Source organism: Antechinus flavipes, chromosome 2 (assembly GCF_016432865.1).
Source record: "Antechinus flavipes isolate AdamAnt ecotype Samford, QLD, Australia chromosome 2, AdamAnt_v2, whole genome shotgun sequence".
In the NCBI taxonomy this organism is placed as follows: Eukaryota; Metazoa; Chordata; class Mammalia; order Dasyuromorphia; family Dasyuridae; genus Antechinus; species Antechinus flavipes.
Window position 1 is genome coordinate 282,637,812 of NC_067399.1, and position 15,469 is coordinate 282,653,280.

The following is a 15,469-nucleotide window of genomic DNA, read 5'->3' on the forward strand; positions in this document are numbered from 1 at the left end:
CAAAAAAAAATCTCGATAGGAAAGACTGGAAAAAATTTAGCTGGCAAGTGGTAGAAAAAAACAAACAAAAGGAATATACACAGAGAACTACAATTCTACAGGAATTTGCAAATTGCAAAACCACGCTACATTCATTAATCCCCACTGCGCCGCCACCTCCCATCCATTTTTTGGCGATAGATCAGTCACCCCTGCCAGAGTGGGAGCTCGATGATTCTGCGTCTAGCTAGTGAGGCCTGCGGAGCAGCCCAGCCCGGGGGCTCCACTTCATCTCTCGTTCATTCCAACTCGCGGGCTCCCGGCTTCCCCGCGCGCCACTCCTCGACCACCCGGACAGCTGGCGACCCTTGTGGGTCCCGCCCCTCTCTGCTTGCCCCAGCGCCTGCGCTTGCCGGTCTGTCTATTCGTCAGTTTGTTCTCTGGTCAGTCAGTCTGATCCCCACTCGGGTCCCTCTTGCCTGAGGAGCCGGTAACGTGCCGGGACGGGACGGGGTTAGGGACGGCACTGGGCTGGGAGACACCGACTGAGGAGAGGCTCCCCGGGAGGGGGCGGTGTCGGGACTGAGGCTCCGGGTCCCCACCCGACGGCGACGGCGGCAGTTCGGACGCTCGGTTAGTAGGGTTTGGGGGGCGTTCCCTCCCACTCTTGACTTCTGATCCGGCGAGAAGCCGTGTCCGGCAGGGGCTGTGTGGCGAGGCGGGGTGGGTGGAGGGGGGTCGAGAATGTCTGTGGCGAAATCCGGGGGCAGGGGAGGGCGCGGAATAGGGTCCAAGTCCTGGACTTGCGGGACAGGACAGAAGAAGCTCTTCCACCCAGAGTTTCGAAACCCCCTCAGCTACCATCGGAGAAGATTGCGGTGGAGGGGGAAGGGGGGGGAGAAAAAGGGGCCGGGAACGACAGTGACAACTGCCGCGAGTCCCACCGGTGTCTGTGCGCACGAGCACAACAGGTAGGAGCTGTCTATGGACTCTGCGCCGGCCCGGGACTCTTGCAGACCATTAGCGGGGACTGGAAGGCAGGGCAGGGCAAGGTTGGGCCTCCCTTAGCCCAGCCTCTGGGTGTGCCCCCTCCCCAACCCTCTGGGAATCTAGCCCTAGCCGGCTGCTTGCTCCGCTCCCAAGCCAGATTCCCCGCGCTGTTAGGGCCGACCTCAGGAAAACGAATGAGATCCAACTCAAACATGTTTTATTTCTTGACGGGAACCTTAGAAGGAGTGAGGAAGATTTGAGGCCGGGTTTACTTATCCCCCGAAGAACTCATTGAGAAAGGTATAACTTTTCTCAAAAGTTAAAGATCTTCTCTGGAATCACCAGCCTACTCTTTTATTACTACCAACACAATTGTAAGTAGTTATTAACTGCTTTACCAACTCTGAAGTTGTACATAATGATCAGTAATTGTAATAATGCATACCTCGGGCAAGATATTCTAACTTTCTTGTATATAGAAGAATTAGAATTGAACTGTTAGATACCCTGAGCTCTTTAGGACTTTTTATTACAAACTATTATGTAGTATTTCTAGAAGATTATAGGATTATAGTCACATTTTAGAATTTGTCTTTACGTCATGCTCTTGTTGAGAAAGAAATGGCAAAACTTTGATAAGAATTATGTGTTAATATGATTGATTTTAATTTTTACAATTATTGTTGATGTCAAAATAAATCGTGGCAAATCTGGAGATAAAGCTAGAGATGGAGCTTTTGCCCCTTCATGTGTTTTACTTTACTTTTTAATATGAATTTGACCAATATCATCAACATAAATATTCTTTAAAACAGAGTAAGAGAAGATCGGGTTATAATAGTTCCAATATTTGCTCTGTGTGTTTCGGTCTCATTCTAACTCTGCGCATTAATTCTGTTCACTAATGTGCATTTTAAAAAAGTATTCCATTTTCAATCTTCCTTTTGGTGAAAATATCATTATCACATCTCCCCATTTCAACCGCCCTCAGGATCTGCCATTGTGACTCAAAAAACTCAGAGCTCCTCCTTGCAACCAACAACTATTGTCAACCAAAACAAAAATATATATAAGTCCTTTTTGTGCCTCTATCCGAGATGGGTAGTATGCATAATTCCTCTTTTGGATATATGACTGATCATTGCATTAATAAGACTTAAGGGTTATTGTCCTTACCAGTATTATAATTCTCTTACATTGTACTTCTGGTTCTTCTCTCTTAATTCTGCATCATAGAAGACCTCTCCAGTTTTTCTGAATCTGTCCCTTTTAGCATTTCTTAGAATACACTAATATTCTGTACCTTCATATAGCATAATTTGTTCAGCAGTTCTGTAGTTCTGTCATAGTTTTCTATGAAGGTCATATTTTTCAATAATCATTACAATGAATGTGTTTATATAATAACAATTATATACAAATATATAATATGATAAATTATACAAATAAAAATTAAAAATTATAAAAATTCTTTAAAGTAAATGTAGAAAATATAGGCATTACTTTTGGGACTCACTTTTTAATTAAAAAACTTTGACAAACTAATTTTTATTATAAAATTAGCTACTGTCAATTAGCAACTGTTCTAATTAGAAGGAATTTGGAATCAAGAAGATCCACCTTGTGATTTTTACTAGCCATCTGACCTAGCAAGCCATTTAGCCTTACTTGAACCTCAAGCTCAGAAATTTATCTACTAAAGTCGTAGATCTAAGTCAACAAAAATAACAAAATAACCATGTGAAAACATGAGATAAAATCTTACCCTAAAAATTTAGACTTTAACAAGGGTAAATTAACAAATAAGGAAAAAGTTTTTTTATTTGCTTTTTCCAAGCCTGCCCTAAATTCCAACACTTTTGGTTCTGCTTTCCTACTTCCTTCCTTTTATAGAGTTATAGTCAGTTTGTACATAAATCTACTTTTACTGTTATCACTTTGCATCACTTCATTTAGGTCTTTCTATATTTCTTATTTGTCCTAAATTACCATCATTTAAATTTTTTTTTGAGGAAGGGAATCTGGGCATGTGATATATCAGAATGGAGAACATTACTAAATCAGTCTAATAGAGCTACCTGAGCACTGATTGATTTGGCTGTTTGTCTATAAGTAATATGTGTTAGAGGCAAAATCCCATTATATTGATATACCATAATCTATTCAACCATTATACCTGTATTGGACAAAACGTTGCCAATTTTTTGCTATTATAAGTAGAGTAGCTATGATTTTTTTTTTCTACAAATAGGTTCTTTTTTTCCTTTTTATGATGTTTTTTATTGTAAAGTTTTAGCACATATCACAGTCTGGAGGCATAATTATGTGACTTATTTCCTACTGTCACACTACTCTTTAAAGGCATCAATCTCAACAATTTTAAATTCATTTCGTCATAGATTTAGACCAGAAGAGACCTTAAGAAGCATTTAGTGAATGCCATCTCCTTTTTCTTCCTCTCCATTTTATAGATAAAGAAACTGAGGTCCTTAGACTCCAAAGCCATTGCTAGTGCTGTTACCCATATTGCTGTAGTCTATAGTCTACATAGTGATGTAGTCTATAATACTTTTATTCTGGACTAAATAGGTTTCTTCTAATTTTGATGATATCTCTGAAGTAGAGAATATATTTATCGCTGGTTTTTCATTTGGCAAATATTTTTAATTATCATTCATGGATCTTGGAGATATAACAATAAAAGATGACAGACTCTGCCTTACCTTTAAAGAATTTAAATTCTAAAATTAGGAGAATAGTTGGAGGGATGTTGAAGATGATAATGTAGCCTGTGAGCATTTAAATATGATAGAAGTGAGGGAATGATGAGAATAAAAAGAGATCCAGAAAAAGTTCTGATAAGTAAAATAAGACCCTGATGAAGTGACTTATTTAAATTGAGTTGCTGAGTCCTAATCTAATTTCTTATTCCTTGGCTTAGTTTACATATTCTTTCTAAGTACTGAATTTTTCTATTTTTTTAATTAAAGCTTTTTATTTTCAAAACATGCATGGATAATTTTTCAACACTAACCCTTGCAAAACCTTGCATTCCAAATTTTTCCCCCTTCTCCCCACCTCCCCTGGATGATGAATAATCTAATATGTGTTAAACATATAATTCTTATATACATATTTCTACAATTATCATGCTGCACAAGAAAAATCAGATCAGAAAAGGAAAAAAATGAGAAAGAAAACAAAATGTAAGCAAACAACAACAAAAAAGAGGGAAAATACTATATTGTGATCCATACTCAGTTCCTGCAGTCCTCTCTCTGGGTCATCACAAAACTATTGGAACTGGCCCGAATCATCTCGTTGAAAAGAGCCAAATCCATCAGAATTGATCTTTGTATTAACTTGTTGCCATAGTACTGAATTTTTCAGAAGAAGAAGTGGGCCATTTCAGAATTCACCATACTTTAGTCAGGATTCAATAAAGTAAGTTATTTTTATATTTAAGAAAAAATATATCAGTAAGTGCTTTAGTGAGATTATTTCATAAGTGACTATGTAACAATTTGTAATTGAAATATATTATAGCAAACTATGCCAAGTGTTGGAATACAAAAATAGGTTAAAAGAAAAGTCTTCCTTCAAGAAAAACACTTTCTAACGGGGGACATGACTACATAACATATATCTATGAGTATAAAATTTTAAAAAGGCCATCTCAAAAGAAAATGTATTAATAGCTAGAGAGGTGACCAGGGAAAAGACTAGAAAAGTCCTCCTGCAGAAAATGGAATTTGGGCTGACTTAAAAAAAAACAGGAAGCTAAGAGAAGCAGCATTAGAAAGAAGAACATTCCAGAAAGTAGGATTGATCAGCTTTTGTAGAGCCATGGATTCAAGAGATGTAAAATTTGGTCAAAGGATATGAACAGACAATTTTCAGATGATGAAATTGAAACTATTACCACTCATATGAAAGAGTGTTCCAAATCATTATTGATCAGAGAAATGCAAATTAAGACAACTCTGAGATACCACTACACACCTGTCAGATTGGCTAAGAAGACAGGAAAAAATAATGATGAATGTTGGAGGGGATGCGGGAAAACTGGGACACTGATGCATTGTTGGTGGAGTTGTGAACGAATCCAACCATTCTGGAGAGCAATCTGGAATTATGCCCAAAAAGTTATCAAACTGTGCATACCCTTTGATCCAGCAGTGCTACTATTGGGCTTATACCCCAAAGAGATACTAAAGAAGGGAAAGGGACCTGTATGTGCCAAAATGTTTGTGGCAGCCCTGTTTGTAGTGGCTAGAAACTGGAAATTGAATGGATGCCCATCAATTGGAGAATGGCTGGGTAAATTGTGGTATATGAATGTTATGGAATATTATTGTTCTGTAAGAAATGACCAGCAGGATGAATACAGAGAGGCTTGGAGAGACTTACACGAACTGATGCTAAGTGAAATGAGCAGAACCGGGAGATCATTATACACTTCGACAACAATATTGTATGAGGATGTATTCTGATGGAAGTGGATTTCTTTGACATAAAGACCTGAGTTTCAATTGATAAATGATGGACAGAAGCAGCTACACCCAAAGAAAGAACACTGGGAAACGAATGTGAACTATTTGCATTTTTGTTTTTCTTCCCGGGTTATTTTTACCTTCTGAATCCAATTTTCCCTGTGCAACAAGAGAACTGTTCGGTTCTGCAAACATATATTGTATCTAGGATATACTGCAACATATCTAATATATATAGGACTACTTGTCATCTAGGGGAGGGAGTAGAAGGAGGGGAAAAATCGAAACAGAAACGAGTGCAAGGGATAATGTTGTAAAAAAATTACTCTGGCATGGATTCTGTCAATATAAAGTTATTGTTAAATAAAATAAAACATATATTTTTAAAAAATTAAAAAAAAAAAAGAGATGTAAAATCATGTGTAAGGAATAGAAAGTAGACCACTGTACCTAGCTGATAGATAAAAGTGGAGTAAAATGTAATTTTGAAGTCTTACATGCCAATGCAAAGGATTTAATTTTTGATACTGGAATAATAAAGAGACTAGAAATTATTAGGGGGAAAAGGAAAAACCTCATTAGTCCTCTACTTTAGAAAAATTATCTTTGCAATTTGATGTGGATGTTAAAATAGGTTTTTGAGGCAAAGAGACCAACTAGAAAGCTATTATAGTATTTTCAAGCATGAGGTATTAGGGACTAGAACTAGAGTTGTGCTTGTGTGAAGGGAGAGAGATAAGACATATATGAAAGATGTTGTGAAAGTAGAAATGACCAGAAATTTGGAATGGTTTTGATGAGGAGAGAATTGTGTGAGTGAAGAGTCAAGGGTGATGCTCAGATTGCAAATTGTAAATTGGAAGATGCCTGCAATGCTTTCCCTGCATATCCTTAACTACTGACTTCCATGGCTTCCTTCAAGTCCCAACTAAAACCCCATTTTCTACAAGTAGCCTTTCTCAACTCTTCTTAATTGTAGTGCCCTCCTTCTTTTAATTATTTCTATAAATAGCTTCTTTCTACTAAATTGTTTACTTCTTGTCTCCCCCCATTAAATTGAGAACTTTTTGAAGACATGTCCTATCATTTCTTTTTCTGTTCCCAGTGCTTGTCACAGTGGTTGAAATATAGTAATGTACATCTCAAACTGAATGAATTGTAGGCATCTCAACCTTAACAATACCTAAAACGTAATTTATCTTCCCCTTCAAGTGTCCCTTCTTCGGAACTTCCCTATTATTGCCAAGAGCACTAGTCAGTCAGTAAACATTAATATTTTCTAAATATATATCTAAATCCTAAAACTGAAATTTTTTTTTGGCCTTTTGAAAATAGAAAAAGTAATTGTGAGCATGAAATCTCACTTGTATTTTCAATAGGATAAGAGTAACAAATCTGAGCTCTAAATAACATTCAGTTGAATTAAAGTTACAGGATAGAAGCAAGTATCCCAAATTAATCATTTATTTTTAGTAATAACAATATAAAAATTGGCAGATGAAAACAGACATAATGTTGATATGCCAAAACCATTATTGCTGATACTCTATTGAAGACATTGGAACCTGTCATATGATACTGAGAGAAGGAAAACTTCTGAGGGTAATTCCTAAATATTTAAAGCCTTGAATATGCTTATATTTCCTTGAGGATTCAAATAAATTTCTATTGTTACAGAATAAAATGCTTCTTGGTAGACTTTCTCAGTAAACTTGTTATTTTGAAAAAATACAGCTACTTGTTAATTTCCAGCATAATTACCTCTTTTTTGCTGTTGTTTTCTGGTCTGTAAGTATGACTTGAAGGATCAAACTGCAGTAGATGGCTCAGTGCATTTTTTGTTTTTGTTTTCATTCACAAAGCAAATAGCGATAAGATGAATTTTTTTGTTTCAAAATAAAATTATAATAAAATTTTGTGTTGGGTAATGTTCCTGGTCCTTCTAGTGTTAAATGCAGAATTAGAACTTAGATGATCTCTAAATTCTTTTTCAGCTGCAAATGCTGTATTCTTCATGTATAGAATATGTATGTATATATATATATTTACACATATACACATGTGTATGTATATGTGAGTGTGTGTGTGTGTGTGTACATATATGTGTGTGAACATTAACATCTCCATACAATAGAGTTTAATCAACATGCTAGGGAAAGAATTGTTCTTTGGAAGTGAAGTTTTCAGATAGCTAAAATTTATCCTTTAAGATGTAATCTTATTAGAAATTGTACTACTTTAATGTAAATCTATGACATTCAAGGTGTCCCACTAACTATTAAATCTTAACACTTAATTAAGGCTTTTTGGACACCCTTTATTAAATGTGTACCTTCTTGAGCATATTTAATACATACTGAACATATTTTAATCTTTTCACTCATATCAATGAGATCAGATTATAGTATCATTGATTTAGAACCAGAAGGTACCTTAAGGTCATCTAGATCCTGCTTCTTCATTTATAGACCCAAAGAAATCTAAGTAGTGGATAGTAGAGCCAGTCTCCACTGTTGTGTTATGTATACTCCATTAAATATATGGCTGAAGTAAACTTTTTTGAGCTACTCCAAGAACCTAACCATACCTGACTAATCACTATATATAGAGTAGCCCAAAAACCAGAAAATGTGATAGAAAAATTTTTTTAATTTATTTTTAGCATTCCTTTTTTTTTAACATTTTCAGTTCCAAATTTTTCTCCTCTCCGACCCTTTCTCCACTCATTAAAAAGACAAACAATATATTAACTATGTGTGTGAAGTCATGTAAAACATATTTCTATATTACAGTTTGCAAAAAAGGGGCGGGGGAGCAAGAACAAATGAAAAAATGTGTGTTTCAGTCTATATTCTTAAAAGTGTATAGCATTTTTTATCAAAAGTTCTTTGGAATTGTCTTTATCAGAGGAGCTAATTCTTTCACAGTTGGTCATCATTATAATATTGCTGTTATTGTGGACAGTGTTCCCTTCTTAATGCTCACTTCACTTAATATCAGTTCATATAAGTCTTCCCAGGTTTTTCTGAAATCATCCCCCTCATCATTTCTTATAGTATTCCACATATACCACAACTTGTGCAGCCATTCCCAATTGATGGACATCCCCTCAATTTCCAATTCTTTGCCACCACAAAAAGCTGGTATAAATATTTTTGCACATATAGGTCCTTTAACTTTTTCTCAGATCTCTTTGGAATGCAGATTTCGTAGCAGTATTGCTGAGTCAAAGGGTATGCAGTTTTATAAACCTTTGGGCATTGTTCCAAATTGTTCTCCAGAAAGGGTGGACCACTTCATAATTCTACCAGAATAATTGGTATACTGGTTTTTCCACATCCTTCCAGTATTTGTCATTTTCCTTTTCCATCATATTAGCCATGGTATATGGGTATAAGGTGGTATCTCAGAGTTGTTTTTAATTTGTATTTCTCTAATCACTGGTGACTTAAAGTTTTTCATATGACTGTCATGTTCATATGACATGACAAATGAAAAGTTATGATTTCTTTTGAAAACTGTCTTTGTGTGTATATATATACATATATACACATATATAGTATGAAATGCTTATTAGCATTTTTGATGAAAATATCTTTGCCCAATTTCTTCTTTAGGAGTGTGTTGGAAAGGTGAGGGACCAAGCTGTGGGTTACAAATGTGTACTGATATTCTTCTTGCCTGTGAGTGGAATCAACGAAGTGATATGTAACAATGCAATCAACATTCTAGGATTTAGAGTCTTAGAAGACATATATTTTGGCTAACTAACATCCAGTTTAGATATAGATAGTGTTTCTTGCCTATAATCTTTTTTTTAGATGATAATATACTGTGGTGTTCTCCTCTTTTTTAAAATATATGATGGTTCTCTCTGGGATCAGGTTTCTTGGGGAGGTTTTCTGGAGGCAGCTTTAATTTCAGTTCCATGTAATAATCACTCCAAATGCAGCCAGGTGTTAAAAGTTCAGATCTTTTATTGCCTCCTCCAAAATAGCCCGGTTAGTTTTCTTAGAGGCCTATCTCATTCCTTGGTTCCAAGAGCTCTTGCAGCTTGTCTGCCAGCTTCAGCCTCCAGCTCTCTCTAAATCTTGGTTCTCCTCCTCCAAATCCTTTGTTCTGTCCAACTGCAGTCTCTAGCTTGTCAATCTCCCGAACTGACGCTTCCCTCCAATCTTTTCAACTGAACTCTCCTGACAGAGCTCAGCTGTTTTTATGCTCTTTTAGAGGTGTAAACTCAAATGTTGACTCCTCCTCTGAGAGTAGGATTGTGGGAAGTGTGAATTTGGATATCTCATACTGAATCCTGAAATCTCCCAAACGTGTGAACTAATGTATGAGCTAATGTGTGAACTCTCAAAGGTGTTAACTTAAGCATTGTTTCTATCAATACTAGTGACTTAACATCTTTTTTTTTTTCAAGAATCTTTATTATTTATTATTGTGACTTAACATCTTGTGAGGATTTGCTCTAATGTGTGAACCAATAAGAATTGTGTCAATTCCATTGAGTTAACACTAGGATTCTAACAATATACTTCAGTTCTTGTCATTTATTGGAAACAGAACATATAAAAAGTCTGACTATCTTTAGCATTCATCATCAAGTCAATTCTGAGGAATTTTAAGTAGAAAAAAATATACATACATACATATATATATATATATATAATATATATATATATATATATATATAATATATATATATATATATATATATCTTTTTATTGACAGAATCCATATATCTTTTTATTGACAGAATCCATGCCAGGGTAATTTTTTACAACATTATCCCTCCCTCCCTCCACCCCCTCCCCCAGATGGCAAGCAGTCCTATACATGTTAAATAGGTTACATTATATCCTAGATATAATATATGTGTGTAGAACCGAACAGTTCTCTTGTTGCACAGGGAGAATTGGATTCAGAAGATATAAGTAACCCAGGAAGAAAAACAAAAATGCAAGCAGTTTATATTCATTTCCCAGTATTCTTTCTTTGTGTGTAGCTGCTTCTGTCCATCCTTGATCAATTGAAACCAAGTTAGATCTCTTTATTGAAGAGATCCACTTCCATCAGAATACATCCTCATACAGTATCGTTGTTGAGGTATATAATGATCTCCTGATTCTGCTCATTTCACTTAGTATCAGTTCATGCAAGTCTCGCCAGTCCTCTTTGTATTCATCCTGCTGGTCATTCCTTACAGAACAATAATATTCCATAACGTTCATATACCACAATTTACTCAACCATTCTCCAATTGATGGGCATCCATTAATTTTCCAGCTTCTAGCCACTACAAACAGGGCTGCCACAAACATTTTGACACATACAGGTCCCCTTACCTTCTTTAGTATCTCTTTGGGGTATAAGCCAATAGAAACACTGCTGGTTCAAAGGGTATGATAACTGGAAAAAATATTGTTAACCCTTTTGTTAACACAGGTATTTATCCATTTTTATCCTATGTATTTAACTATTTTAGCAATCCATTTCCAAGGACCCAGCAGTCTTGTTAGTGAGACATCATTGTATCATATTTACTTCTTAGTATGGCCATTCTCTCCTTAACTTAATTTTTAATAAAGATAAACTGTTAACTGACATAGTAGCTACTCATGACAGTGAGTTCAACTTTTGGTATGCCTTATCACATTCAGCTCACCAAAACAGCCTTTTACAAAAACTGGCAGATAATACAGTTAAAACAGCTATACATCATTGCTGGAGGAATGGGGAGGAAGATAGTAAGGAGTAGAATAAAAGAATAATGAGTCAAATGGTGTTAATTATTAAAAAACTTTTTGGAAGAAATTAGTGTTTCACTGAATTTTGAAAAAAAGGACATGCCTATAGAAAGGCTACCTCCAGAAAACCTCCCCAAGAAACCTGATCCCAGAAAGAACCATCATATATTTTAAAAAAGAAGAGAACACCACAGTATATTATTATCTAAAAAAAAAGATTATAGGCAAGAAACACCATATCTAAACTAGATGTTAGTTAGCAAAAATAAATGTCTATTAAGACTCTAAATCCTAGAATGTTGGTTGCATTGTTACATATCACTTGTTTGATATTGGGAGTTGAAGTGTTAGAGATAAGGGAATAAAGTTATTTTTGTTTTTTCAAGAGCAACCTAGTGATTTTTTAGATTTTTATTTATAACATTGGGTTTTTCACCACATATATTTTATCCCTATATTCTTCACACTACTCTTTCCCAGAGAACCATCCTTATGACAGAATTTTTATAAGAGGAAAAAGTAGAGGAAGCAACTCAGCTAAACTCTCCCAATATTCCCCTCCAAACATCTTTAAAGTAATGCCTCAAATTAAATTCTAGAGTTGCAGAGCCTACAAAAAGTCAAGGTGAGACTTTTTTTTCTAGCCTAAGAAATTTAGTTAGTAGGTAAGGTCTGTGACACCAAGGAGTAAGGGATATTCTAGAACATAACACACACAACAGCAGCAACACAAAGTGTGTTCCTTAGAGACTGTAACAGTAGCAGCAGCTTTAGGATCTGTCAGCCCAAAGAGAGTATATAGAGATTACAGGGGACCCATTGCTGACACTGGTTACATAGGACTATATTGCATTGTTCATTCTCAATTTCAGAGTAGTTCTGGCAGAAATGAGTACTTGTAGTTAGTCACCTGTAGGGAACAGGATTCTGATCACAGTTCCAAGGTAGAGAGAAAATGCCTTCTTGAGTAATGACTAGAGTACAAATCAGAAAATTAGTGACTATACCTTTCCCTAACTATACCGCTTTAGAAGTACCAGACATTCAGATCTTCAAAACTACCTTTGAAAACAACAATGCAGAAAAGTCTGAAACTTGGAACCATGCCTCAAGTGAGCAGAGCCCAACTTCAACATAAATTTCAGAGTTAATAAATAACTAGAAAATGAACAAAATGAACATGACCATAAAAAGCTATCATGGTGACAGGAAAGACCAAGACATATACTCAGAAGATAACATGAAAATAGCTATGAAAAATGGCTACAAGAAAAGTTCCAACAAGAATTCCTGAAAGAGTAAAGAGATAAGAATGGTAAAGGAATAATTAGGAAAAGAAATAAGAATGATGCAACAAAATTATGAAAAGTTTATAGCTTAGTAAAAGAAGCACAAAAAAGCCCAAACAAACCAAAAAAGCACTGAAGAAAATAACATCTTAAGTAAAATTGACCAAATGGTAAATAGAAACACAAAAATGACACTGAGAAATTCCTTAGAAGCAAATAAGCCACATGGGAAAGGAAATGCAAAAATTCCTTGAAGAACCCTTCTAGAAACAGTATTGGCCAAATGGGAAAAGAAAGTACAAAGGCTCACTGAAAAAAAAGAATCCCTTAAAATTAGAATTATTCCTAACCAATGACTGATTTCATGAAATATCAAATAATAATTTTTTGAAAAGTCAAAAGAATGAAAACGAAGAAAGAAAATGTGAAATATCTCATCAGAAAAATAACTGTACCTAGATTGTAGATGAAAGAGAGATAATTTAAGAATTACTGGATTGCCTCTAAACCATGATTAAAGGAGTCTAAACACTGTATTCCAAGATTTATAAAAGATAACTGCTTTAATATCTTTAAATACAGAGGATAAAATAGAAATAGAAATTATCCATTAAACTTCTAGGAACTTTCTAGGAAAATTCCAGAGCTCTGAGGTTAAGAAAAAAATGTTGAAAGCATAGAAAAAGACACAATTTAAATATTGTGGAACCATATCGAAGATTATAAAAGATTTGGCCACTTGTACCATGAAAGAGCAGAATATGATCATCTGAAGGGCAAAGGAGCTAGTTTAACCAAGATAACCTACACAGCAAAAATGATTATAATCCTTCAGAGTTGGAAAAGTGAACGTTTATTAAAATAGAGGAATTTCAAGTGTTTTGTGATGAAAAGATCATAACTGAATAGAAAATTTGACATTTCAAACACAAGACTTGAGAGAAGCATAAAAAGATAAACATGAAAGAGAAATTAGACCCAATAAGGTTAAAGTGCTTACATACCAATATGGGAAGATGATATTTATAATTCCTAATAACTATCTTTTATGAGGGCAGTTAGAAGAAATCTGAATAGAGAAAGGACATGTGTGAATTGATTATTGGGATGATCTAAAAAGAAATGAAGTTTAAAAAGAGTGATACATTGGAAGAATGAGGAAGGGGAAGAAAGAATAGGGAAATTATCTTACATAAAAGAAGTATAGAAGGAAAAATGAAAGGACAGGGAAATTGGGCATGGTGGTAGGCAGTACTTGAACTTTATTCTCATCAGAATTGGTTCAAAGAGGGAAGAATACACACACATGCGTGCACACACATACCCATGCACATAAACATTCACATACTTACCCAATAGAGAAGTAGAAGGGAAAGGGGGACAAAGTAGTAAAAGAGAGGTTGGATTAAGGAAGGCAATGATCAAAAACAAAATAGACTTTTGATGAAGAATAGTATAAAAAAGAGAAAGATAAACAGAAAAAATAGGATGGGGAGAAATGTACAATTAATAATCATAATATGAATTTACCCATAAAATAGAAGTAGAAAGTAGAATGGATTGGAAAACCAGAGTTTAACAGTATTCTGTTTATGAGATATAATTGAAACAGGAAACAGTTAAATTAAGGGGATAGGGTGGAAACATGCTTCAGCTGAAATAAAAAATACAAGGGTAGCAATCATCTTAGACAACAAAAGCAAAAATAAATCTAAAAGAGATAAACAAGAAATTTGCTAAAAGATACCATAGACAATGAAATTAAATTTAAAAAATTGTAGCAAATTTCTCGAAAAAAAGGCCCTATTTTTTAAAAATATAGGAAATGGAGTCATATTTATAGAAGTAAAGGCCATTTCCTAATTGATAAATGATCAAAGGATATTAACAAGTAGTTTTCAAAAAAAAGAAATTTATTCATAGTCAGATGAAAAATGCTACTAATTAGAAAAATGAAAATTAAAAAACTCAGATACCATGTCACACCCATCAGAAATGACATTGCTGGAGAAAATGTGTTACTTTATATTTTCAGTTTTATTAATATAAACCTAGGAGAAGAAAAAAAAAGGTATTTGATTTTGGGGTTTGGTTTTTTTTTTTTTTTTGGTCCCTGGTCTAAGTTCTTAGAATTTAAGCAATTCATTTTAAATGTTTTAAATATATTTACATATATTTTATCTTTAGAGCCAAAGATTTTTTAAAGAAACTTTCTTTTACGAACGTTACTATTTTTCTTTTAAGTATTCTTGACTTCAGACTTCAGCTACGAGCATCCATTCTGTAAGTTTATGTATCTAATAACACTGTTCTGGGTATACAGTGTAACAAAATATAACAGATACTTAATATTACTCACCTAAACTCCCAATTAATTATTAGACTAGTTTTCTGACAGATAAAAGTTCCAATAAGACCCAATCCCTCCTTGAAGAGTTTTCTGGATTCAGTCAGAGGACTTGGGATTGAATCATGGCTCTGTTATTTATTGTCAGTAGGCAAGTCATTGAACTTTTCAGGGATAAAGTTTCCTTATCTGTAAAATGAGGAGATTGAAGAGATCTTCTGGGTCCATTCCATTTCTATGTCTGTGGTCTCAAAGTAATCAAGTACAATTACACAGGATAGTAAAAGGGAAACCTATCTGGTTGCCTATCAGGCCATAAGTAATATATCAGCCAATAACTATTGCTGTATGCAGCCTTTAAGTTTCTTGTTTTGCAACCTCTGATTTCACAAAGTATTAAATAATAGATGGAAATACTGGCTAATGACTTAATTTGGTAGAAAGATTAAAAGAAAAATTGTAGTAACTTAGAAGTAGTAATTATAGGAAAGTCTTGGATGTTTATTGTGGGATATATTGTCACAATTTTCTTATGTTTTTGATGTGTGGGAATTATTTGGGAATACCATCTAAATTAGGACACTGGAGAATGGAGGTCAAGATGAAAGACTAAACATGAAA

General features: G+C 34.7%; 1 protein-coding gene across 4 annotated transcripts in view; it reads left to right on the top strand.

The window, feature by feature from the left end:
* The first annotated feature begins 264 nt into the window (after positions 1–264).
* Positions 265–15,469, top strand: part of HEATR5A (HEAT repeat containing 5A) — a 167,068-nt gene continuing 151,863 nt past the window's right edge. For 2 of the 4 annotated variants that reach the window (XR_007950563.1, XR_007950564.1), the window contains exon 1: positions 265–612. The gene's annotated coding sequence lies outside the window, so the exon portion shown is untranslated. The remainder of the gene's footprint in view (positions 613–15,469) is intronic. The other 2 variants (XM_051977285.1, XM_051977286.1) reach the window with 1 other exon arrangement.